The following is a 26756-nucleotide window of genomic DNA, read 5'->3' as shown; positions in this document are numbered from 1 at the left end:
ACCCATCTGTGCGTTTGTAGAAAATGAAGCGTCAGAGGACAGGCAAACCCTAGGAGGCTCATCTCCTAATCTAACATTTGTGCCACATGCATTACAAAGGGTTGCAGGAAACTCTTGATTGTGGAAGTCTGAGCACTATATGAAGAACAAAAAGACATAGACTCAAACAATAGCTGGCTACAAAAAATACTGCAGAGAAACTAATTAGGTCTCCTATCTGTTAGCACAAGTGCTGGAACAATCGGGCATTGTGTAAAGCAGAGGAGTCTGGATTAGACTGCAGCTAAGACACAAACAGCTCTGTGTACCTCATCTCCACAAAATGCTTCACATATGATACAGTTGTGTCCAAAATTATTCAACCCCCAATGCTGTAAAGGGGTTTAGGGACTATAGTGTACATTTGGAATTGTATTCAGAATCAAATCCTACAAGGACGTTGTAACTACCCAAATGCAACTAAAATGACATCAATTGTTTATGTAATACAGTAGTAAATGGTTCTTATGTGGTTTCTTCATTGCCACAATTATTCAACCCCTTAAAGACTACCACTCTGAAGAACAGAGGTTCATACAGGTGCTTTCCATCAGGTATTGAAAACACCTGTGGATGTCACCGAGCAGCAATCAAGCATAATAAGCACCAATTAGGCAGCTTTAAAATGACTGTGATACTCAGCTCCTTCTAGACATTTACTGGTGTGGTTACAAACATGGTGAAGGCAAGAGAATGGTCCAGGAAGACAAGAGAAGAGGTGATTTCTCTTCACAGGAAGGGCAATGGCTATAAGAAGATTGCAAAGATGTTAAACATACCAAGAGACACCTTAGGAAGCATCATTCGCAAATTCAAGGCAAAGGGCACTGTTGAAACGCTACCTGGTCGTGGCAGAAAGAAGATGCTGACTTCGACTGCTGTGCGCTACCTGAAGCGTAGAGTGGAGAGAAGTCCCCGTGTGACTGCTGAGGAACTGAGAAAAGATTTGTCAGATGTGGGTACAGAAGTTTCAGCCCAGACAATAAGACGCACACTGCGTAATGAAGGCCTCCGTGCCAGAACTCCCAGGCGTACCCCCTTGCTGTCTCCAAAGAATAAGAAGAGTCGACTGCAGTATGCCAAAAGCCATGTGGACAAACCACAAAAGTTGTGGGATAGTGTTCTGTGGACTGATGAAACAAAATTAGAACTGTTTGGGCCCATGGATCAACGCTATGTTTGGAGGAGGAAGAACAAGGCCTATGATGAAAAGAACACCTTGCCTACTGTGAAGCATGGTGGAGGGTCAATCATGCTTTGGGGCTGTTTTGCTTCTGCAGGTACAGGGAAGCTTCAGCGTGTGCAAGGTACCATGAATTCTCTTCAGTACCAGGAGATATTGGATGGAAACGTGATGCAGTCCGTCACACACCTGAGGCTTGGGAGACGTTGGACCTTTCAACAGGACAATGATCCCAAGCATACCTCCAAGTCCACTAGAGCATGGTTGCAGAGGAAAGGCTGGAACATTTTGGAGTGGCCATCGCAGTCACCAGACTTAAATCCGATTGAGAACCTCTGGTGGGACTTAAAGAAAGCAGTTGCAGTGCGCAAGCCTAAGAATGTGACTGAACTGGAGGCCTTTGCCCATGAAGAATGGGCGAAGATACCCGTAGATCGCTGCAAGACACTTGTGTCAAGCTATGCTTCACGTTTAAAAGCTGTTATAACTGTAAAAGGATGCTGTACTAAGTACTAAGATTGAATGTCACTTGGGGGTTGAATAAAACTGATAATGCTGTGAGCACAGAAAAGACATTTGTGGTTATTTCATTATAACTGTTATGTTATATTTGTCTGACCTACAAGTGCCTCTTTAATGTAAATGTAAGCAAGATGACTGAATGATCAAAAGCAATGTCAAACTGGCCAAAACACTCAATTTCAGTGGGGGTTGAATAATTTTGGACACAACTGTATATGGGAACAGTGCCAGGGCTCCTATCCTGATCACTGAGACGTCATCTCGCAACTCACGCTTCACAGCAAGCCTTCACACAGCTAGCAAAACTGGAAACTTGTTCTTTGCCCCCGCAGGACAAAGGTACAGGTCAACTTAAAGTGACTCTACCACCACACTGCCGTGCTGGTCCATTTTTTTCTGCAACACTATTCTAATTATTTGTCTGTCCTAATGCAATGCACTGGTGTGAATGGGCCCTTACTCCAGAACGGGCCTCAGGGGAAGTGAAATCCTTATTACTAAAAACGGCAGTTGTCTACAGGGCAGAACTTCTGATGGTGACACTGGACCATACCTGTAATACAGCCTTTGGCAACTCAGAAGAACCCCTAAAATAATTTTCAGCCCTTCAGGAACGCTTACTAAAATCAAGGCATCGGATGTCAATGGGGAAAATGCGCCTTACATTGGTGGTCAGTAGTAAAAATGCTCCCCTTACAATGGTACAAGTCCAATTAAAGGGACTCTACCACCACACTGCCGTGCTGGTCCATTTTTGACTGCCATACTATTCTAATTATTCGTCTGTCCTAATGCAATGCACGGGTGTGAAGGGCCCTTACTCCAGAACAGACCTCAGGGGAAGTGAAATCGTTATTACTAAAACCAGCAGTTGTCTACAGGGCATTTCTCAGGGCAGGACTTCTGATGGTGACACTGGACCATACCTGTAATACAGCCTTTGTTAACTCAGAAGAAACCCTAAAATAATTTTCAGCCCTTTGGGAACACCTAATATAACCAAGGAACTAAAATGCTCCCCTTACAATGGGACAGGTCCCCTTAAAGTGACTCTACCACCACACTGCCGTGCTGGTCCATTTTTGTCTGCCATACTATTCTAATTATTCGTCTGTCCTAATGCAATGCACGGGTGTGAATGGGCCCTTATGCAGGCCATAGATGGATCGTAATTCGGCCGATTTTCGGTCGATTAACGAACTATCGGTCGGTCTAAAAAACCTACCTGACCACCAATTATTACGAAAATCGGCCGATTAATGAGTAACCTATAACGGGAAATTATGTCATTTTTATTTTTAATTTGTACCGGAAACGAAACTTCGTACGCTGCAAACTTCTCTTTCCAGGTCACTGCACATGCGCATAAAATTTTCGGAAAACGATCGTCCGTTTTTGACCATCAATGAGGATAAAGTCGGGCGTTTTCCGAAAATTTTCCAACATCACCGATAATCTGAAAGTCCAAAATACACGAAAAACGGCCGACGAAATCGTCCACTAACGATAAGATAATCGGTAGATTTATCTTCCGGACGAAAAATCGGCCGAATTACGATCCATCTATGGCCTGCATAACTCCAGAAAAGACCTCAGGGGAAGTGAAATCCTTATTGCTAAAACCAGCAGTTGTCTACAGGGCATTTCTCTGGACAGAACTTCTGATAGTGACACTGGACCATACCTGTAATACAGCCTTTGTCAACTCAGAGGAACCCCTAAAATAATTTTCAGCCCTTCGGGCATTGGATGTCAATAGGAAAAATTCCCCTTACATTGGTGGTCAGTAGTACAAATGCTCCCCTTACAATGGTACAGGTCTCCTTACAACGGTACAGGTCCACTTAAAGTGACTCTACCACCACACTGCTGTGCTGGTCCATTTTTTTCTGCCATACTATTCAAATTATTCGTCTGTCCTAATGCACTGCACTGGTGTGAATGGGCCCTTACTCCAGAACGGGCCTCAGGGGAAGTGAAATCCTTATTACTAAAACTGACAGTTGTCTACAGGGCATTTCTCAGGGCAGAACGTCTGATGATGACAGTGGACCATACCTATAATACAGCCTTTGTCAACTCAGAGGAACCCCGAAAAAAATTTTCAGCCCTTCGAGAACGCTTACTAAAACCAAGGCATCAGATGTCAATGGGGAAAATGCCCCTTACATTGGTGGTCAGTAGTAAAAATGCTCCCCTTACAACGGTACAGGTCCACTTAAAGTGACTCTACCACCACACTGCCGTGCTGGTCCATTTTTTTCTGCCATACTATTCTAATTATTCGTCTGTCCTAATGCTATGCATTGGTGTGAAAGGGTCCTTACTCCAGGACAGACCTCAGGGGTAGTGAAATCCTTATTACTAAAACCAGCAGTTGTCTACAGGGCATTTCTCAGGGCAGAACTTCTGATGGTAACACTGGACCATACCTATAATACAGCCTTTGCCAACTCAGAGGAACCCCTAAAATAATTTGCAGCCCTTTGGGAATGCTTACTAAAACTAAATCATCGGATGTCAATGGAGAAAATGCCCCTTTACTTTGGTGGTCAGTAGTAAAAATGCTCCCTTTACAACGTTGGACGGTAAGCCACCCTTACCAACAGCTAAAAAGATATTTGTGTTATGCGCCTGGATTTGCCAGGTAGCATTGGCCCTGGAATTATGTAGGAGGTCAGACACAACTCAAGGAACACCTTGCACCTCAGGAGAAACTCTAGGAACCCTAGCTGAGAATGGCTACTATAATGTGTATGGAAACAGACACTCAGTCTCTTCTGGAGGCCCAGTTGACAATACTTGAACACAATACCAGAGAACAAGAGTTGTCACCTTATACCAATAAGGGTCTGAGGAAAGACCTCATTGCCAGGATCTCCAAGTTTAATTTTGATGAAAGATTTCAATTTTTTAATATGAAATCATAATTGAGATTAATGTGTTAAGGTCTATAAGAGCATTTGTGATTGGGTTTTACATATACTTTTCAACAAAAAAAAAAAAATTAGGACTGGCCAGAGACTGCTCAAATTTCAGCCAATTCCTGCTGAATTTACAAAAATGTGAGCTGTGAACGATTTTCCACGAAGGTGTGTACCATGATAATGGCGTTAACTTGTGCGAAAATTCTCAGACAAAGGCAAACGGTCTTTCTTGTGCACAATTTCTATGTTCGTTGCCACCTTCTTCCGGGTCGTTCTTTGTGTCCGATTATGCTCATTATTTTCTATTTGATTACTTCCCTATGATTACTGTACACATTGAGCAAAACAATTGGACATTGGGGTTGATTTACTAAAGGTAAATAGGCTGTGCACTGAAAGTGCAGTTGGTCCAAATCTGAGGAGCACATGCAAGGAAAATAAATATACAGCATTTTTGCTTGTACATGATTGAATGAAAGAAATCAGCAAAGCTTTGCCTCATTTCAGAGCTTCCCCTCGGATCTCAAGCAAGTACACTTGCAATGTTGTGGTGCACAGCTTATTTACCTTTAGTAAATCAACCCCATGGTGTTCGCGTACGTTAAAAATTTCCTTGCTTGACCTTTGTATACTAATGATCAAAAAAAATAAAAAAAATAAAAAACCGTCCGATAGTTCTTCGTACAGAATTTTTCTTCTGATTTTCTTATAGTGTGTACCCAGCTTTACCAAACCCAATCAGAAGCGTGCCATTGTATTTAGGCAATTGGGGGGCAAAGGCTGCTGAATGCAATAGTCTGCAGTTTAGAGCTTCCTCCATCTAAAGCTGGTTAGCGTAGATGGGGGAATCAACTAATTGTCAATTTGATCAACTGAATGAGAGTTAATCAAGTCATGTATCAAGTAATCAAAGGTAATGTATAAAGTAATCAAAGGTAATCAAGTCACTGGCCTGCCTTACCACAGGCTATCCCCACTTCAGTTGATCCAGAATACGGTGGCCAGACTCATCCACCTTACCAACCGCTCCATTTCCACCACCCCCCTCTGCCAATCCCTCCACTGGCTTCCGATTACCCAACGGATCAAATTCAAAATGCTAACACTGACGCACAAAGCTGTCCACCATACTGCCCCGAACTACATCACCGATCTAATATCCAAATACCACCCAAAACGCACTCTCCGCTCCTCACAAGACCTCCTTCTCTCTAGTTCCCTGGTCTCCTCCTCCCATGCCCGCCTCCAGGACTTCTCCAAGGCATCACCCATCCGATGGAACTCCCTACCCCATTCCATCAGACTATCACCTACTCTCCTCTCCTTTAGGCGCACCCTGAAAACCCACCTCTTCAGGGAAGCCTACCCGCCCTCTGCTAATTGCCGATCTCCTTCACTCTTCCTACCACTCCATCCCCCACAGCTATTCCTCCTGTACCACTATCCCCTCCCTCCTAGATTGTTAGCTCCAAGGAGCAGGGTCCTCGATCCCCTCGTGTATCGCATTGTATTGTTATTGTACTGTCTCCCATTGTAATGTACAGCGCTGAGCGAACTGTTGGCGCTATATACTGTATAATAATAATGTATGGTTAAAAGTTAAAATCCAGTAATATTGACTATCTGTGTTGTGCTAGTACTGTGCGCTCATTCCATACCCTGCTGCAGGGTCTATAGAGCTGATCTGGTTTGTGGCAGAGAAATTAGCATTAAGCAGCAGGAGACCTTTAAATAACCAGCTGACTGTGGGCTGTGAAAGCAGAGGGGAAAAAAGACCACATGCTGACCAGAGCCATTACTGGAGCTGTGTCATGTTTTCTGTGCTGCTACTGTAGCAGATGATTCTCAATGGGGACCATACAAACTGTTAACACTCTCTATCCCAAACAGACAACCCTATTTACACATCCCAGGTGAACCAGGGTCTCACAGTGTCATAGATAGCACTGACCGTGCCATATTTCAAATCCACTTTATGCCTTTATGGTTGACCTGCAATTGCATCAGGAGTGACAATTATCACCAGTGTACATTTATAATCGATAGGGGTTGATTTACTAAAACTGGAGGGTGCAATATCTGGTGCAGTTCTGCATAGAAACCAATCAGCTTCAGGTTTATTTTTTTTTGTCAAAGCTTGGTTTACACCTGTGCATTTTTTAGTGCTTTTTGCATTTTGCAGAAACACACTACAGTCCAATTAACACGACTACACCTATGGGACATGTTCATATCTATGCAGTTTCAGCTGCTGCATTTTTGGTAAGGGCTCTTTAACACGGACATTCCGATTGGGTCCGCCTGCCTGTTTTTCTGGCGGACCCGATCGGAGCCTCCATTCTCCTCTATAGAGCAGCCGGTATGAACGGACATGTGTCCATTTACACCCGCCGACATCCGATCTGATCCACCAAAAAAAGACAGATGGGGATCCAATTCCCTGTATGTCCATCGGATCGGGTCGGATGAAAATGGACAGGCTGTTCTCCGCTTGCTCAGCCGGGATCAGTGGAGAGATCCCTTGCTGAGCAAGTAGATCCGCTAAACAGGGCTGCTCCGTGTGAAAGGGGCCTAAGGGCAGCACAGTGGCTAAATGGTTAGCCCTTCCGCCTGGCAGTACTAGGGTCGTTGGTTCGTGTCCCAGCCATGGCACCACCTGCCTGGAGTTCGCATGTTCTCCCTATGCCTGCGTGGGTTTCCTCCGGGTACTCCGGTTTCCTCCCCCACTTCAAAAGACATGCTGGTAGGTTAATTGGATCCTGTCTAAATTGGCACTAGTATGTGTATGCATGAATGTGAGTTAGGGACCTTAGATTGTACGCCCCTTGAGGGTTAGGGACTGATGTAAATCTGCAATATATATGTAAAGCGCTGAGTAAATTGACGGCGCTATATAAGTACCTATAATAAATAATTAAGGGTCAGGGATTTTTTTTCCAGAAGCAGATTGTAAACACACATAGGTGTGAACCAGGCATAATTCACCCAGGTGAAGTTAGAAGCTGATTGGCTACCATGCACAGATTTTGCACTCTCCAATTTTAGTAAATCTACCCCATTGGCTTCTTGATATGTGTGTTTGATTTGCTTGTGTTTAAAGTATTGCAATGCTCTACTTTTGTGCCTGTTTACTTTAAATGATCTTTTTAAAATATTGTGACCTGGTCATAGGCTGGTGAGCATGGTTGGCGTGGTGTATTGGCTGTATAGGCTACCTGGGATGGACAGGGAGCTGCCAATTCGAAGTCATTTTTAGGCGTCTAAAAGCTTGGATACAGCACATAAAATGGATTAGTTAGAACAGAGTACAGTAAAGTTACTTCTTGAGAGTATTGTCCTGCATACATGCAATGATTCCACTCTGCTGTCTAATACAGCCACCTTACATACAGTGATCAATGTGTTGTCAATGACAAGACCCCATTAAATCAGAGCCACCCCACAAAGTTACATTAGACATATGACTGCATGGTGTGCATACTGACTCTCCGAGTAACCTCAGCTGCTAGACACCTCTTCTCTGCTTCACCGGATGCTCCAGCAGCTCACTGCTTGGACTCACCATTGGTGCACTGCTTGGCTCAAAACCTCTCACCGTCATCTATTTTTCTGAAAGGTCACTAAAAATTGTTCTAGTCCAGCCTTTTTAAATCTTTTTACCCTAGAGCAGTGGTGGCGAACCTATGGCATGCATGCCGAAGTGGTCAAGCAGAGCCAAGTCGCCCCAGCAGCCGAGCATCAGATAACAGTGCACATAGTGGCCAATGCTCATGCTCGGAAAGGAGTAGCAGTGTCAGGCGATGATGTCACGAGCCGCAACTCGACCGAGCTTTTGCATGGCCAGTCAGTGCGCTGCCAAGGATATATACATATATATTGAACTGGCTGTGAGTTTAATACATTCGTTTTTATTGACACAAGATTTTAGCTTGTGCTGGTGGTCAGTGGAACTTTGCCCCCTTGGCCTGGTGGTCAGTGGAACTTTGCCCCCTTGGCCTGGTGGTCAGTGGAACTTTGCCCCCTTGGCCTGGTGGTCAGTGGAACTTTGCCCCCTTGGCCTGGTGGTCAGTGGAACTTTGCCCCCTTGGCCTGGTGGTCAGTGGAACTTTGCCCCCTTGGCCTGGTGGTCAGTGGAACTCTGCCCCCTTGGCTTGGTGGTCAGTGGAACTTTTCCCCGTGGCCTGGTGGTCAGTGGAACTTTGCCCCCTTGGGCTGGTGGTCAGTAGAACTTTGCCCCCTTGGGCTGGTGGTCAGTGGAACTTTGCCCCCTTGGCCTGGTGGTCAGTGGAACTTTGCCCCCTTGGCCTGGTGGTCATTGGAACTTTGCCCCCTTGGCCTGGTGGTCATTGGAACTTTGCCCCCTTGGCCTGGTGGTCAGTGGAACTTTGCCCCCTTGGCCTGGTGGTCAGTGGAACTTTGCCCCCTTGGCCTGGTGGTCAGTGGAACTTTGCCCCCTTGGCTTGGTGGTCAGTGGAACTTTGCCCCCTTGGCCTGGTGGTCAGTGGAACTTTGCCCCCTTGGCCTGGTGGTCAGTGGAACTCTGCCCCCTTGGCTTGGTGGTCAGTGGAACTCTGCCCCCTTGGCTTGGTGGTCAGTGGAACTTTTCCCCGTGGCCTGGTGGTCAGTGGAACTTTGCCCCCTTGGGCTGGTGGTCAGTAGAACTTTGCCCCCTTGGGCTGGTGGTCAGTGGAACTTTGCCCCCTTGGGCTGGTGGTCAGTGGAACTTTGCCCCCTTGGGCTGGTGGTCAGTGGAACTTTGCCCCCTTGGGCTGGTGGTCAGTGGAAGCTCTGTTATTGTGTTTTTGTTTTAAGACAAAAGATGTTAATGTACGGGTTGTGTTTTCGAAACTAAAACCTCAGTATTCAGGTTTAATTGCAGTATTGGCACTTTGCGAGTGGGTTTTGGGCTGCAGTTTGGGCACTTGGTCTCCAAAAGGTTCGCCATCACTGCCCTAGAGGAACCCCTGATAAATTCTTGGGGAACTCCAGCTATAACCAATTAATTGGGAGAATTGCTCCCCTACGATGGTGCTCAATGGAACAAGGTGCCCCTCATACAGTTAGAATGCCATCCTTGCAGATAGCTTAAAAAATCAATGGATTAATTCTGCTGACATTGTCGACAAGTGGTGCTGACCTGGAAAGTATGCAAGCATCAATAAATGGGCAGACAATTAGTAAAAACTCAAGGAACCTCTAGCAACCTCTGGGGAAACCCTGGTTGAGAATGGCTTCTCTAGACCGTGGTTCTCTCTATCACTGTGTGAACCAGCCATTGGTTTGAGGGATAGCCACTGGCAGAAGAGTCCTCTGAATCACTGGAGCCTGCTGAGTCTTCCTTTCTCCATTCAGAGTCCTCCTGCAAGCACAGACTAATGAACCTTAGAACTTGAATTTCTAGGCAATGTTATATGATGGAGAGCAACACTGGGAGCTACTCTATGAGAAAAGAGGATTGTGGAGGCTGCAGCTGTATCAGAAGGGGTTTGTCTAGTGATTATTTCATAAAGATGTTGTTTCAGGGCTGCTTTATCAGAAAGGGTTAGTTTGGGGAGCACAGGCAAGTTAAAGGGCATCATGACACAGGTGGCATTTATTATAATTTATTGAACATGCAAGTCAAAACAAGAATCACACACCGTATTAAAGTTGCTCCCACAACACTTAGAAAAAAATACCAACCATGATGGGCATGGCCTAAGAAAGGGGACAACCCTACGTGTGTCTCAGACCTGCCTTTATGAAAAGGAATAGGGACAGGCTACAAGCAACACAACCACTTCAGGAATGGGGACAGGCTATGAGCAACACAACCATTTCATTCATACTATGTAATTTTTCCGAACGCATTTAAAGTGTCATTAAACCCAAATCATGAAAATCTGTCAGTGCATGCTATATTACATTGTGCTCATGCTCAATCATCCACAAGAGCATTTATTGTCTGTAGACTGCAAAAATCCTGGTTGATCCTGCTGTTCACTGTCCCTCCCTCCTTGTCTGTGTTCCCACTTCAGCCTGAAATTGTGTTGACATCTACTGAGCATGCTCCAGTTTCAGTTCCCTTCTAAGTTGTTCATTTGCATCTTTTATCTGTGCAACCCACATGACTATAAAGTCACATGTGGGTGTATACACAGTGGTAAATAACATTTCCCCCCATCCTTCCTCCTCTATGTCTTCATACAGCGAAACACTATGGAGTTAGAATACAAGATGGTGATTGATGGAGGCTTCACCTCCCCATTTGTCCCAGCACATACACACCATACTGCAAGATAAGGAACAGATGGCGCACCAGTCTTGCGCATAAATAAAATTATATATACACTCACAAACAACTCATCATTGAAGGCATATATCAAAATCCACATTGCACTCAAAGCAACTCCAAAGCAATTCCAAAATCACAAGAGGACCATCCAAAAGACTGACGTAAAGGCGCCCCCCCCCCCTTTTCAGAGAGACCACATATGTGTATGGCTGGCGGAAAGTGGTTAATAGAAAAAAAAAAAAACACAACAGCAAGCATCTCATTGGTGCCTATAGACAATTTGCATTTATCAGAACACTTAATATCCATGACACACAAAAAAGCTTTTAATCTCCACCTAAACTATATATTATGACACGTTAACCTGGTAAATGACAGACAATCAAAACAGTATTTCGGCAATTTAAAAAAAATATGATCCGGATACTGAAACACCAACGGTATATTTCTATATATAGATAGACGGAAAAGTATTCCTGAAGTCCAATAGACTAGGGGAAACATCTAACTAATACTAGACATGAATAACTTTTTCCTTTTACAGATTTTCCGAGCTGATGATAGTGTCCCTATTAGTTTCCATCCAGTACAGGCCTGTAAAATGTGCATCAGATATAAACAGATTGCTTTTTGTGAGGCATTATGACCTTTCCCTCTCTCGACACCATGTCTGTGGCTTAGGTAATATGCTTGGTATTAAAATGTGTTGCACTACATGTCCTATGATGCAAAGTCGAAAAGAAAACCTGCAGCTGGTAGCATGAAAGTGGAAAAAAGAAAAATGGTCACTCACCAGAAGCTTGATGAAAAACATGAAAAATGTTTATTAGTCCATAAAGCAAGGACATACAGCACAAGGACTATGCTGACTGTCAACGCGTTTCATACACAGTCACGTGCTAAATCATTACCCATGAAAGTGCACAGGGGATTGCACACAGACTTCGGTCTGCAGATTCCCTTCTAACCTTCCATTCCAATTTTAAAGTATTGGGCATTGTGCAGGAGAAACAAAAGTTACTAAATTTCATGGTCATTGTATAGTCTGCCTGGTCCTGCTATCCTTAATTTAAGCACTTGACCTCCAGAAGGTTTTATCCCCTTCATGACCATGGCATTTTTTGCTATTCAGCACTGTGCTACTTTAACTGGCAATTGTTCGATCCGAGCAATTGCCAGTTAAAGTAGCACAGTGGTAAATAGCAAAAAAAAAAAACTGGACCCAACACTGTACCCAAATAAAATGTATATCATTTTTTTCCACACAAACAGAGCTTTCTTTTGGTCATATTTTATCACCAGTGGGGTTTTTATATTATAAATACGAAAAAGACCAAACATTTTGAAAAAAAAAAAGTTATATACCGTATTTTTCGCCGTAAAAGACGCACCTGACCATAAGACGCACCTAGGTTTTAGAGGCAGAAAACAGGAAAAAAAAAATTCTGAACTAATGGACTGCAGACACAGTACAGGAGATGACCAGAGACTGCGGACAGTACAGGGATGACCAGAGACTGCGGACAGCACAGGGATGACCAGAGACTGCGGACAGCACAGGGATGACCAGAGACTGCGGACAGCACAGGGATGACCAGAGACTGCGGACAGCACAGGGATGACCAGAGACTGCGGACAGCACAGGGATGACCAGAGACTGCGGACAGTACAGATGACTGCTGACCTTTGGGGAAGTGGGGAGCGGGTACCTGCATTTGACAGGTACCCGCTCTTACTTCCGCGGAGTTGTTCTTTGACCTTACCTGTTCCTCGATCCAGCCGCGTGCTGTCTTCCCGGCTTCTGTAATGGCGCTCGGCATGACAGCCGGGTGCCCAGTGCACATGAGCGAGAAGCACTTGTGCTTTGTGATTGGTCCGGCGGCTTCTGGGATCTGTCATGTGTCCCAGGTACCGCCTTACCATTCACAAAGCGCACCGCTTCTCGCGCATGCGCACTGGGCACCCGGCTGTCATGCCCAGTGCCCACACTACAGAAGCCGGGAAGACAGCGCGCCACTGGATAGAGGAACGTAAGGTCCCGCTGCAGAGCTGAGCGGCCGGCCCGGTATTCTGACACGGCCACGGTGGAAATACCGGACCGGCCGCTCCATATTCGCCTTATAAGACGCACTGACATTTCCCCCCCAGTTTTGGGGAAGAAAAAGTGCGTCTTATACGGCATGTATTTTTATTTATTTATTTCAGGTACTTATATAGTGCCATCAATTTGCGCAGCGATTTACACACATATATATATTGCACATTCACATCAGTCCCTAACCCTCAAGGAGCACACAATCTAAGGTCCCTAACTCACATTCATACATACACATACTAGGGCCAATTTAGACAGGAGCCAATTCACCTACCAGCATGTCTTTGGAGTGTGGGAGGAAACCGGAGTACCCGGAGGAAACCCACGCAGGCACAGGGAGAACATGCAAACTCCAGGCAGGTGGTGCCGTGGCTGGAATTTGAACCAACGACCCTAGTACTGCCAGGTGGAAGTGCTAACCATTTAGCCACTGTGCTGCCCACAGCCAATAAATAATATGTTTAGCTTTCTGTTATAAAACATATCCAATAAATTTAGGCCAAAATGAATTCAGATACAGGTCTTTGGTAAAATAAAAAAAAAAATCCCAGTAAGTGTATATTAATTGGTTTGTGTGAAAGTTCTAGCATCTATTAACTATGATATATATACACTGGAATTTACGCAGCTAAAGACGCTATACTAATAATGGTGGTGATCAGTGACTTATAGTGCGATTGTGATAGTGTGGTGGGCAATGTGGCGCTAACAGACAATGGCTGGGAGAGACACTAACTGACACTGACTTCGCTAGCGACACTAATACAGTGATCAAATCCACTGTGCTAATGACACTGGCTGGAAAGGAGTTAATATCAAGGGGTCAACTGTGTGCGTAACAAGTGTAATGTGTGTAAAATGTGCTGCTTTTCCTCACAGATCTGGCTGTTTTCTCTCCCTGCTTTTCAGGGAGAAGAAACAGCCAGATCACTGATCTGTGTACAAAGTTCTATGTGTTTGTAAACACAGAACTCTGAGCTGTGACTGGCCACCGCCGATCAGCAGGTATTCAGCAGGTATTGGCTGAAACCTGCTCACAAACTTGTACTGTGTCCAATCACGGCACAGATCAGCAGGGAGCACATGCATGAGTGTCCGCAACCCAGAAGAAAGGCTGCAACATACAGGTACATTGCCTAGCCTGGCTGTGCTGCACGCCCACACTGGGGGCAGGTGGCAAGAGGTTAAATATTCCTTGGAAGACAATACCACAAAAAACCCTGCCTGTCCCCAAGATACAGTCTATGTATTTCTTCAATATCATAAGTAATGGAAATGTTCTTGTTGAATCAATAGGTCCATAGCAGAAGTGAACAGTTTTTTGGTATGTATTAGGTATGAAGCTGCAGTACTTTTGTTGTAGTAGTTTTTCGTCCTTTGCTGCCTATCTCCTGCAGCTTCTTTACAGCCACTTCATGTCTACATGTTCCGCAGCACGGGCAGCCAGGCATTTGTCAGGATGGGATTTCTGGTGAGGACAACACAGGACCATACCTGCGGTGTGTTGAAATGGGCACTTATAGTCCTTTTTGGAAGCTCAGATGACAATGCAGGAGGCACAACACAAAATAAAGAGAACGTTGTCACCTTATAACAGGAAGTACCTGGCCAAAGACCTTAATGGCAGGATCTCCAGGTATTATTTTAATGGAAGATGCTTATTTTCAAATATTAAAAAATACTTTTGAAATGAATGTGTTCAAGCCTACATGAGTTTTAGAGCATGGGTTTATATTGACTTAAAAAGAAATAAAAAAAAAAAGGGGGGGGGGGGAGTATAAATAACTTTCCCCCACAAGAACCGCATATAAATAAAATGAAAGTAGGCCAGGCCAAAAAAAAAAAAAAAAAAAAAAAGATTTATACCATTTCCTCTAAAAGATGGAACTTAACACATGCAGCTCTTGGTAAACAAAGGATAACAAGAGCAATGTCCTCCTAGCCCTCCGAATATTTGTATCTGGTATCCAGGATTCTCGCTGGCAGCAGGCAGGATAGCAGCTGGAAATGGATTGGGGGAGGGGAATTCATGTAGAATGTCAAATCTGGGAGAGACTTCAATCAGGAAAAGGAAACAGCTTCTACAAAAGGTCACCTTAGATAAACCACCTCTCTTTGCCAACATGTAGAACTTATTTATTTGAAACATGATCAAGAATTACACGTTCGGAAATCCGCACAGAACTTGTAAAATCTACCAAACTAATCTTATTATAAATGTAATTTATTTTGCACGATTTTGCCACCTAGAAAATTCGTATAACAGCAATGTGAGTGGTGGAAATATCACCTTTTAGTTTGACATAGTAATAGAATTAAAGGAAAATTCCACCTTTTGCAAAAATGTGTATGTATTATATTTCTGCTTTGGAGCCTGCAACTACGATCACTTGATCAAGGGCACCTGAACTATTCTTTCAGCTTAGGTACACATCAATGTACACCTTCAGCCCGGGTTCACACTTGTGCAGTACGATATATCACATGTGATTCACACAGGAACTGCACTGCATTCCTGTGCAAATCAGATGTGAATTGTGTGCGGTGCAGGACCTTTTTTATGGTCTGCACTAGAATCGGATCGCATGGGTATTCACACCCATGTGATCCGATTCTGCACATCGCACCACGTTTTGCGGACCGATCTCGGGGTGTTGTTAACTTAACCCCTTCGATTCGGCGCCTCCCGGCCCTTTAAGGGTTTCAGAAACCGGGAGGCGGTGTTTAGGTTCATGTGACCGCCGTGTTACGCCGTCACACGCCGTCACGATTGGGAAAGGTCCCGATCGAAAGAGGCGATCGGGACCTTTCCGTGAGTACCGAACATGTGTGCTAGGAGCGCACAGGGCACGCGCTCTCAGCACATTTGTTCTTTTTTAATAGAACACGCCGGGAGGCCACACATTTGCGTTTGGCCAGCGTGAAGAGGTTAACATACAGACCCGCAGCGGTTCACATGAACGGGGTGTGATTCTGATGCGGTGCGGAATTAGCACAGAAAACGCTGCAAATTCAGTGTGAACCCAGACTCAGTTACGGAGCTAGAGGAAGTATCAATGAACCACGATAACACCACATTTGCGCTTTCAGAACTACAGATCCTTCTGCTGTGTTGGCACAGCTTAGTACATACCTTCAGTCATGGAGCTGGAGGAGATATCAATGGGCTAAAAGTGCGATTACATCACCATATTTGTGGTCTGAGAACTAGGAATCCTTCTGCTGCATTGGCAGTTGGGACTTGTTTTTTCATTTACAGGTTCCTGTGAACGAAAAATGCCACTATGCACCCATAGCCAAGCCAAATTCAAATATGACAGGAGTCTGCAGAGAGAAAAGAGCCCCCACATTCTGTTAAGTGTGGGGTGGATTGGAGGTGGAGAGCTGTGGACTCTGACCATGTTTCATGTTATACCCTAAATATGGAGAGACAGTGTGGCGATCTGTCACAATAGAAAAAAGGATATTTCACCAGGGATTCTCAACAAGGAAGGTTGAGGAGCTCCATGGTACTTATTTCATGCAGAGGAAACTGGTTTTTCACTTTTCTCATTTGTTTGTAAAGTCCATTTTGGGACCTGGAGCCTGGAGATTTCAAAGTGATTTGGGAGGGATGAAATCTCCAATCCTGGGACTAGGTTTTGGGAATGGCCAGGGCACCGATTGGTCTAGAGTCAAGACCAGGGTTCCACCCTCCCAAGGAGTCTATGTGGGTGCAAGGGAGCATCCACAAGTGTGCATGGTGGCACAAAATAGTCTGAAAGAGCAAACAGGGCCCAAGCCTGTGGGCTGGAGAAACAGGAATCCTGTGAAGGGTCGCTAACAGCATTTTGTATGTGAACAGTTAAGAGGACCTAGGCATGATCCTGAGCAGTGGTGCTGCTAAAGAGAGCCAGGAGGCTGAAGCTGTTTTGTTTGTATTGATGATGGATACCCCTGCGTGGGAAACCTTTATTGTGTGGAACTTTCTTTTAAATAAAATTGGACAAAAACGGCTCTTAAAAAGAAGAAAAGCGCGTGGCTGTGTGCTTCAAAAGCTCTACCCGTGATGCTAGTTCCCACAACGGGCATAACACAAATTATGGTGAGAAAGATGGTCTTGGCCTTTAATTTTCAGAATATGAAATACAATACTCAAAAACTTAAACAGGACACCCAGACACCATCTTAAACCGCTTTTAAAGCTACCCTGTGTTGTACCCATTCAGGGCAAACAACAGGTTTGCTTTAATCCTCCACTCCTCCTTAGCATATACCCACTTTTCCTTAGCTCCTCCACCACTCGGATCAGCATCAGGATCCAAAGGAATACCAGGTACGTAGAGGTGGAACCAGGGACTCTTAAGCCTTTACTAGTGTACTTTTGGCATTTAGCTTGATGAAGGGATCCCTGGTGGTTCCAAAATGTTGTACTCTTTTTTTACATGCTGAATATACTCTAGTATGGGCATTTTGATTGCATGAACATTGAGTTGAGTGACAACATATTTTCTTTTGCCTACCATGGCACCTTACACCAGTTGCTCCAGCACCCCAGATTTGGGCAGATTCCAAGTCTCCTCCTTAGTATATACCCACTTTTCCTTAGCTCCTCCACCACTCGGATCAACGTCAGGATCCAAAGGAATACCAGGTACGTAGAGGTGGAACCAGGGACTCATAAGCCTTTACTAATGTACTTTTAGCATTTAGCTTGATGAAGGGATCCCTGGTGGTTCCAAAATGTTGTACTCTGTTTTTTACATGCTGAATATACGCTAGTAAGGGCATTTTGATTACATGAACATTGAGTTGAGTGACGACATATTTTCTTCTACCTACAGTGGCACCTTCCACCAGTTTCTCCAGCACCCAACAGCTGCGTAGATTCCAAGTCTGATAAGTTAATGAGAAGGGATTTTATTAGGTAAACCTGTTTGCTCTGAATGGGCATAGCACTGATTCACTTCAAAAAATGAACTCTGCTAAGCACATCTGAATGTAACATGGGGTCTTGTAACAATCTCATAGTTTTAGAAAGACAGCAATTTTTCGGTGAAAAATACGTCCAAGTTCCTTTAAACAGAACCCAACAGGATAGACCCTTGGGTGCTGTAACTGCTGAAGGTGCAAGCTCTAGGAAAGATATCCTTGCTTTACTATTTTCCAAGACACCATCGTACATAGTATGCCGGACTGATGTTCTGACTTCCGACAGTAGATGCGATCATCTATCCATGTGTTACCCGACCATACAGTAGTACAATTTAATCAGAAAATTCTACTTTTTGGAACATTTGTTTGATTTCCTAATGGTTAGTGGGATTAATTTGAAGTTTGTTTTCAACTGTAGTGAAGAGAAAATTTGAGGGGGCAAGATGAAAAATGTTCCTCAAACTGAATGAATTTCTAACTGGTAATGTGGTTTTTATTTGGGAAATTCCACTCATATTAAAATCAAACAAAAAGGTAGAAATACATTTAAAATAACATTTGCCTCTAATGACATCACCGAATGTGCTGCAGAGATTTTTCATGTGAATGTCCGTTCGAAAATCCACCAGTGCATGGCCAGCTTTATGATAGTCAACGGTGGAAGATGGAAGACAGCTGGAAAACCGCTTCTTAAACTCACCAAATCTGAGAATTGTCCTTGCAAATGACCCTGAAGCAGAAATTCTAAAAGCCTCTGCGTAACAGTCCATTGTTCAAGGAAAGCCATTGTGAAGAATCTGCTAATGACTAAGCTGAATTCACAGAACTGAAAATGAATTGTTTCTGAAGACTCAGACATTACAGGCCAATGAAAAAAGAGATCCCGGCAAGTAAAGCATTCGGCTTGTGTGATCCTGTCTATTATACAAGCGGCAAATTCCACAAAGACAGAGGAATGAAATGCTGGAGAACTTCAAGCTCAGTGAAATTATTTGTAATTACTCAGACTTGAAGAAGCAGTATGCCGCACAGTATTTTCTCCATCAGGACAACATTCTAGGATTACTTGTCTCTAGTATCCTGGATTCCCAATCTGCTGCCCAGGAGTTACACGCAGGTCTTTTGGCTCAGGGCCCCGGAAGGCAACAGTCTGTTTTCCATATCTAGGGGTTTACTCAGGCCAGTGAAGGAAAAAAGATATTTAATCTGCTGCTGCCCATGGAACACATTTCTGTGCTCACTGTGTGCTCCCAGCACAGAACAGAGCTGTCAAAGACAGATCTCATTCCCTACTAATGATTGGTAGGTACAGGAAGAAGGGTCAGCAGCACTCTGGAGGATTGATGAATATAGTTATTGATCCATCGGTTATGATTAAGCCCGAGATCGTGTGAAACGCGTTAACAGGTCCTATATTCATGTCCTGGTGTTTTGTGTGTCCTATAGATCAATAAGTATACATTATATTCATCAATCCTCCGGTGTGTGGCTGAACCTTCTTCCTGTTGCATCGTGTGTGGTGGCGAGGCAGCGCCTGCACCTGTCCTGGATTGATCTGGATTATTTGCCTGAGCGGTGTACCTCTGTTCTAATGATTGGTAGCTGACAGGACCAACTCTCGATCATGCGACCACTGGCATCTGATCACATGATCACCAATCCTTCCCCTCCACATCGCCAATCAGAACCTTTTAAAAGGGACCTTTTAATGGGCAGAAGAGGTTAAAGCTGGCCATACACCAAAATATATTATAGCAGATTCCCCTGTCTATACTAAACTATAGATGGAGGAATCTCCACTGCCAGCTATTGAATTCTGACACCCACAGCTGCTTGAATACCCAAACAGTGACCGCATCTGATCACATGTATCACTGTTCAAATGAAAATGCAGAACTTGGTTTTGTTGAGCTAGGTAGCACCAACAGGGACTCCCCCACTAGGATAGCGCAGATACCGTTTTTTTAGCGGCCGATGCGTATACTCGCTGATACCTTTGTGGTGCAATTTGAGCCCATACAAAATGAATGGGCTCAAATCGCATTGCAAAAAATAGCTTGCAATTTGAACAGGAATACGGTGAGATTCCTGTCCGAATGGTTTACTTCACTGCTCCCATGTGAACCCAGGCTTGTTATAGTGATTTCAGCCTGGGTTCACACAGTGAGGGAAACCACATACAACTCAGACAGAAAAATCGCACCGCATTGCTGTTCAAATCGCATACTATTCTTTGCAGTGCAATTTGAGTCCATTCATTTTGTATGGGCTTAAATCGTACCACAAAAAGTATCGGAACACCTGCACGAGAACAAGTACTTGTACGAATGCTTGCTATCTGCACTGTATCTGTGCAACCCTAACCCCCCACAGCTCAGATTTTGTCCAATTCATCAGGAACTGGCAAAAAATTCAAGCTGCGTATGGCTAGCATTAACCTGGGTTCTAGTAGTTAAACAGTTTACTTTATTTACACTAGCCTAAGCTTGCCATACAATGATGAACCAGACAAAATTTGCTCCATGGGTCTCTCCAGCCCCAAATCAGAAAAGTCAGACAGAAAATGTTCAGCCAAACAGCAACTGCATCCAATCAGATGCAGCCATTGTTCAGGTATTCCAACAGCCATCATCAGCTAATAATATTGTAAACTGAACACAACTATATCGAAATTCTTAAGTCTATCGTTAGACCCAGTTTCGTTGAATGGGCTTGTTGGAAAATATTTTCTTCGATCAGCCAGCTGCAGCCTCTGATCAGCGTATTCTGACAGCCGAGAGTCCTGCTGTCACTCACTTACGTGGATAGAGAAACCGTGTTTTTTTTGTTTTTTTAATTCAGCCCACTGGCTGATAGGAAAAATTAAAAAAAGGGAGTAATCTATAGCCAGCTTAAAGTGGTTCTCTAAAGTAGTCCCATTAATTGTATCACCCCCTGTATACTGTAGTTATCCGAGTCTTATCTCAATCCGGAGCTATGAACATCTGCAGTAACTCCCTCCTCTCTTTCTAATCACAAAAAAAGGCAGAAGCCATTGGTTTCTGCTGTTGTCAATCAAATCCTGTGGGCAGAGAGCGGGGGGCAGGGCTAAGCCGTGCTGTGTGTGTCAAACACACACAGCCTAGCTCGGGAGCGAGCCAGCAGGTCTGCCCCGATACGAAGAGTCTTCCTACATCGGTGTAACTAAAAAACAAAAAGGAGGCCAAAGCGGGGACCCCAGACGAGGAGGATCAGGGACACTCTGTGTAATAACATTACACAGAGCAGGTAAGTACAGGGTGCAGCAACATAACTTCCTTTTTTCAAAATGCAATAAAACCCATTTTATGAATCAGAATTTTTTTTATTGTCTTGAATAATGTAGGTACATATCTAAAGTTCTGTTTTACACAGTTTTGAAAATCATATCAGGTAGGTGACGCCCCCCATTGTCCATACACTGAATAAGTGAATTCAGACCGGTATGTGAACATGTTGGAGGAATTTGTTTTTCCACGACTTGATGGACTTAGGGGACATTTGGTTCCAACAGGACGGAGCAATGGCTCACACTTCAAGAGCATCAATGGCTGTTTGAAGGGAACACTTCCCGGAGCGCCTCATCTCAATAAGGGGCGATTTGGAGTGGCCAGCCCGCTCCCCCGATTTGGCTCCTTGCGACTTTTTTGGTTTTTTTTTAAATCCCGCGTTTATGTAAACCGTCCAAGGACCCTACAAGACCTGAAGGCCAACATCCGCACAGAAATTGCCAACATACCCGCTGCTATGCTGGTAAGGGTCATGAAAAACGCCAGAAATCGGCTTATTCAGTGTATGGACAATAGGGGGCGTCACCTACCTGATATGATTTTCAAAACTGTGTAAAACAGAACTTTAGATATGTACCTACATTATTAAAGACAATAAAAACAATTCTGATTCATAAAATGGGTTTTATTGCATTTTGAAAAAAGGAAGTTATGTTTGCTGCACCCTGTAGAACATGTTTAGTATTTTAATAATAAAGAAAAATTAAGCTTTACAATCACTAAGTCTTCTTATGATTTGTAGCACAGATGGCATTGTAGCTGCTTTGACCTTCTGCGTAATGTCTTGTCTATTTGCCCAGATGTATAGTGAACAAAAATTAAAAAGAATATTGTTGAAAATCGTTCTATATTCCACAAACCCAACCATCCATGTGAATACAGTGATCGGTTGTTGCTGCCTATGTGAATGGCGTTTGGCTGTACTCTGGGTATTAAGACGCTCGTAGTAACTCTTGGAATGCCAGTTGTTCTATATTTCCCAACATTCATTTGTCTTACTCCAGAAAAGGAGAAAAAAAAAGGCATGGGAAGGTCAAACTGCCATTACCCAGAATTCCATCTGCTATTCCCAAATGTCAGGAATTACAATTTATGAGGCAACCCTTCAACACTGGCTGAGGAGTCTCTGTACTACCATATGAAATACAGCCTACTTATACAAATGGCATGTTGTAGATAAGGGGACTGCTAGCGGTTCAGGAGACTGGTTTGCATTTTCAGAATTACGTCTTTATCCATGTAGCTGCAATGAGCAAGGGCTCGTTCACACCAGTATTTGTGCATTAAAATGCATACCTGCTGGAGTACAGGGTGAACGGGTGGTGCGATATGTTGCTGCAATGCATCACACAGTTTTACATTCCTGATACACTATATTGCCAAAAGTATTGGGACACCCCTTCAAATTATTGGATTCAGGTGTTCCAATCACCTTCATGGCCATAGGTGTATAAAATCATCACCTAGGCATGCAGACTGCTTCTACAAATATTTGTGAAAGAATGGGTCGCTCTCAGGAGCTCAGTGAATACAAGCGTGGTACTGTGATAGGTTGTCACCTGTGCAATAAATCCATCCGTGACATTTCCTTGCTACTAAATATTCCACGACCAACTGTTAGTGGGATTATAACAAAGTGGAAGCAACTGGGAACAACAGCAACTCAGCCATGAAGTGGAAGGCCACGTAATATGGCAAGGTGGGGTCAGCACATGCTGAAGCGCACAGTGCGCAGAAGTCTTCAACTGTCCGCAGAGTCAATAGCTAAAGACCTCCAAACTTCATGTGGCCTTCATATTAGCAAAACAGTGCACAGAGAGCTTCATGGAATGGGTTTCCATGGCGGAGCCAAGCCTTACATTACCAAGTGCATTGAAAAGCGTCAGATGCAGTGGTGTAAAGCATGCCACCACTGGACTCTAGAGCAGTGGAGATGTGTTCTCTGGAGTGACCAATTGCGCTTCTCTGTCTGACATTCCAATGGATGTGTCTGGGTTTGGCGGTTGCCAGGAGAACGGTACTTGCCTGACTGCATTGTGCCAAGTGTAAAGTTTGGTGGAGGAGGCATTATGGTGTGGGGTTGTTTTCCAGGGGTTGGGCTTGGCCCCTTAGTTCCAGTGAAGGGAACTCTTAAGGCTTTAGCATACCAAGACATTTTGAACAATTTCATGCTCCAAACTTTGTGGAAACAGTTTGGGGATGGCCCCTTCCTGTTCCAACATAACTGTACACCAGTGCACAAAGCAAGGTCCATAAAGACATGGATGAGAGAGTTTGGGGTGGAGGAACTTGACTGGCCTGCACAGAGTCCGATAGAACACCTTTGGGATTAATTAGAGCGGAGACTGCAAGCCAGGCCTTCTTTTCCGACATCAGGGCCTCATCTGACCACTCAGTTGAAGCTGTTATAGCTGCAAAGGGTTGGCCAACTCAATATTGAACCCTACGGACTAAGACTGGAATGCCATTAAAGTACATGTGCGTGTAAAGCAGTGTTTCTCAACTCCAGTCCTCATGGACCCCCAAACAGGTCATGTTTTCAGGATTTCCCTCAGATGAAACAGCTGTGGTAATTACTAAGGCAGTGAAACCGATCAAATCACCTGTGCAAAATAATGGAAATCCTGAAAACATGACCTGTTGGGGGTCCATGAGGACTGGAGTTGAGAAACACTGGTGTAAAGCAAGGTGTCCCAATACTTTTGGCAATATAATGCATGTGCCTGCTGTACCATGTACTTGTATGAAAAGTTTTTCCTGTTCACTTTGTATTGCTTCCTTTGTGTGAAATCCCTGGTGCTCCTGCCAATTCCTCTACTTTCCTTTAAACATTGACCACACTAGGCATGAGAGCACAGCATGGTCAGTTCTCCAGCTGTGCCTGCTGTCCTCCAATAATAAGACTTCTGCTGATGTGCACCCTCTGCACAGCTATTCCCTGGGAAGACCAGTGTCCTGCTGTTTATCCTCCCCCAGCTCTCTGAGCTCTTTATGCAGATGAGAACAGAGGGTATGTGATCACTTAGGGCTCATGTACACTGCAGCTGATAACTCACATTCAGGAGCTTTTTGGCATTTTTTTTCAGCAGCCCCTGAACTCTCTCTAATGGTTTCCTATGTGTCCATGTACACTATGTCGTTTACAGGCAGTTGTGTTTACAGTCGTTTTTTTGAATGCACCAAACTTGCGTTCAGGACTAGATTTTATCAGCATTTCAAACGCCAAACGCTTTTAATCGTGGCTAACCGCATTTATATGCGTTTAGAAGCATTTAGATGCTGTCCTGAGCCTTTTTTCATCATCAGAAATGCATGCAAAGCATTTTCCTTGTATTCAAATGGACCCAGTACACCAGGGCAGTCAGTTCCAGGTGTTGCGTGAAGGAAAAAAAAAAAATGGTAGAAAGTGCCGCATTATGCTCATGATGGGATCCATTGTGAATACATCCAGAAAAGACAGGTCATCTCAACACATACTGCTCTCTCTGCTTCTGCGCTCTCTATTCCTCTCAAAATGTCTGAAATAGTAAATTTTTTACTGTTTTTCAGTGCATTCTGGGAATTTGGGAGGGTCTCCTGATGTTATCTTTAAAAAAAAACGCTTCTAAACTCAAACGCGCATAAGCGCGGTATGCAAACGCAGCTAAACAGACTTTTTTTAACCTAAGTTTTCCAGCAGTCAGTTTCCATCTTTCAGAAGCAAACATAGAAGGAAAAAAAAGGGTAAAAAAAAGGGTAAAAAAAAAAAAAGGTATTTATAATGTTTTTGTATGTATATACAAAATGTTTTACCTTTCATTTCTATTTTAAACCGAATGGTTTGCTTTACAAGATGAGGGTTTACATATACTTTAGCATTCTTGAACTGTCACAAAATGCCATTCATCATGGGCAGCACAGTGGCTAACTGGTTAGCACTTCCACCTGGCAGTACTAGGGTCATTGGTTCAACTCCCAACCACGGCACCACCTGCCTGGAGTTCGCATGTTCTCCCTGTGCCTGCGTGGGTTTCCTCCGGGTACTCCGGTTTCCTCCCACACTCCAAAGACATGCTGCTTGGTGAATTGGCTCCTGTCTAAATTGGCTCTAGTATGTATGTGAGTTAGGGACCTTAGATTGTACACCCCTTAAGGGTTAAGGACTGATGTGAATGTACAATATACATGTAAAGCGCTGCGTAAATTGACAACGCTATATAAGTACCTTGAATAAATATATAACTTTTTTTTTCAAAATGTTTGGTCTTTTTCATATTTATAATAAAAAAAAATCCCACTGGTGATAAAATATGACCAAAAGAAAGCTCTGTTTGTGTGGAATAAAATTATATAAATTTTATTTGGGTACAGTTTTTTTTTTGCTATTTAGCACTGTGCTACTTTAACTGGCAATTGATCGGTCGATCAATTGCCAGTTAAAGTAGCACAGTGCTAAATAGCAAAAAATGCCATGGCCATGAAGGGGGTAAAACCTTCTGGAGGTCAAGTGCTTAAATTAAGGATAGCAGGACCAGGCAGACTATACAATGACCATGAAATTTAGTAACTTTTGTTTCTCCTGCACAATGCCCAATACTTTAAAATTGGGATGGAAGGTTAGAAGGAAATCTGTAGACTGAAGTCTGTTTGCAATTCCTGTGCACTTTCATGGGTAATGATTTAGCACGTGACTGTGTGTGTGAAACGCGTTAACAGCCAGCATAGTCCTTGTGCTGTATGTCCTTGCTTTATGGACTTATAAACATGCTGGTAGGTGAATTGGCTCCTGTCTAAATTGGCCCTAGTATGTATGAATGGGAGTTAGGGACCTTAGATTGTACGCCCCTTGAGGGACTGATGTGAATGTACAATATATACAGTTGCAAGAAAAAGTATGTGAACCCCTTGGGATTACGTAGAGTTTTGCATGAATTGGGCATAAAATGTGCTCTGAACGTCATCTAAGTCACAACAATAGAAGAACACAGTCTGCTGAACATAATACTACACAAACATTAGATGTTGCCATGGTTTAATTGCACATAACATGTAAACATTCACAGTGCAGGGAGGAAAAAGTATGTGAACCTTTGGACTTAATAACTGGTTGACCCTCCTTTGGCAGCAATAACCTCAACCAAACGTTTCCTGTAGTTGCAGATCAGACCTGCACAACGATCTGGAGTCATTTTGGACCACTCCTCTTCACAAAACTGTTTCAGTGTAGCAATATTCTTGGGATGTCTGGTGTGAATCACTCTCTTAAGCTCATGCCACAGAATTTCAATCGGGTTGAGGTCAGGACTCTGACTGGGCCACTCCAGAAGGCGTATTCTGTGCTGTTGCAGCCATTGTTTTGTTGAATTACTTGTATGCTTTGGGTCATTGTCCTGTTGCATCACCCATCCTCTGCGGAGCTTCAGTTGGCGGACAGATGGTCGTACGTTTTCCTGCAAAATGTCTTGATAAACTCTGGAATTCATTTTGCCATCAATGACAACAATCCGTCCAGGCC

General features: G+C 43.9%; 1 protein-coding gene across 2 annotated transcripts in view; it reads right to left on the bottom strand.

Annotated features, from left to right (window-relative positions):
* The window catches only part of BCAR1 (BCAR1 scaffold protein, Cas family member), a 208529-nt gene that overhangs the window by 164405 nt on the left and 17368 nt on the right, over positions 1-26756 (bottom strand). The window lies entirely within an intron of this gene.

The sequence above is a fragment of the Staurois parvus genome, unplaced genomic scaffold, assembly GCF_062004578.1.
Source record: "Staurois parvus isolate SC_StPar_1 unplaced genomic scaffold, SC_StPar_1.0 ptg000607l, whole genome shotgun sequence".
Lineage (NCBI taxonomy): Eukaryota > Metazoa > Chordata > Amphibia > Anura > Ranidae > Staurois > Staurois parvus.
The sequence above is the reverse complement of the archived record's forward strand: the minus strand, read 5'-3'. Positions and strand labels throughout refer to the sequence as shown.